Genomic DNA, 998 nt, shown 5'->3' with positions numbered 1-998 from the left:
TTCTGAGAGAATGAGGAGAAGAGATTGTAGTGTGGCCATACCCCTGGGGGTACGTGGGTGTGATTTCTCCCTTTCTGTCTCTCTGCGTCTCAGTGCACATGCTCTATAGCAAAAATCTCTCTCTAAGTAAGTAAATACATAAATAAATTGAACGTACCAAACTGAAAATTAATAAGGACGGAATTAAAATGTCTTTTCCAAGGAGCTTGAATACAAGGTCCATTTACCTTGTAATGGCTTAAAATAAGGGGTAGGACCTCAGACTTCGATTATGGTGACCAAGTACCATTGGCCATGAATGGGGGCCATGAGACATCTGGAACTTTCGCTTAGAGGAAAGAGGCCACCCCCAAAGGGCTGGTACTGCTTGAGAGAGAGAGAGAGAGAGAGAGAGAGAGAGAGAGTGAGAAATAACCCTCTGAGACGTAGAGGGGTGGCCAAGCCGCAATCCCGTCTGCAATCACACATACCCACACACCTGGTGTGTCCTTAAAGCTGCCAGGTGTGGGACTTGAACCTCTCAGCTGGTCATATGGGATGTAGTGTCTTAATCATCACACCACCTGCTGGCCCTGGAAAGAGAAGGGTTTTTAACTTTTTTGAAGAATTATTTGATATAACTTTATTTTAGTTTAACTAGAGAGGGACAGAGTGAGAGAGAGAAAATAAGAAAGCAAGCTACGGGTCCGGGACTCAAACCACAGACCAACCATGTAGGGAGTCCCAGCGCCCTTAACCACCACGCCACCTGCCTAGCCTAAGGAAAGGTTTTAACTTCAGTATTTAAGAAGTTCTGCCGAATGGAAACCGTTGACTGGGAGCATAGACCCCAGGCTGAATAGTGCCGGGAGCCGTGATGCCTCCTTCCAGAGCAGAATTATGATTACTGAAGGCCTCGCCAATTAAGAAGGCCCAGAGAGGATCAGGGCCTCTTGAACCAATCATTGAATTAATCATGCGCCTGGGGTCTCTGGCCTTAATTTTGCTCTTGAAAACAC

Source organism: Tupaia chinensis, unplaced genomic scaffold (genome assembly GCF_000334495.1).
Source record: "Tupaia chinensis unplaced genomic scaffold, TupChi_1.0 Scaffold000578_2, whole genome shotgun sequence".
In the NCBI taxonomy this organism is placed as follows: Eukaryota; Metazoa; Chordata; class Mammalia; order Scandentia; family Tupaiidae; genus Tupaia; species Tupaia belangeri.
This window is presented reverse-complemented; position numbering follows the sequence as displayed.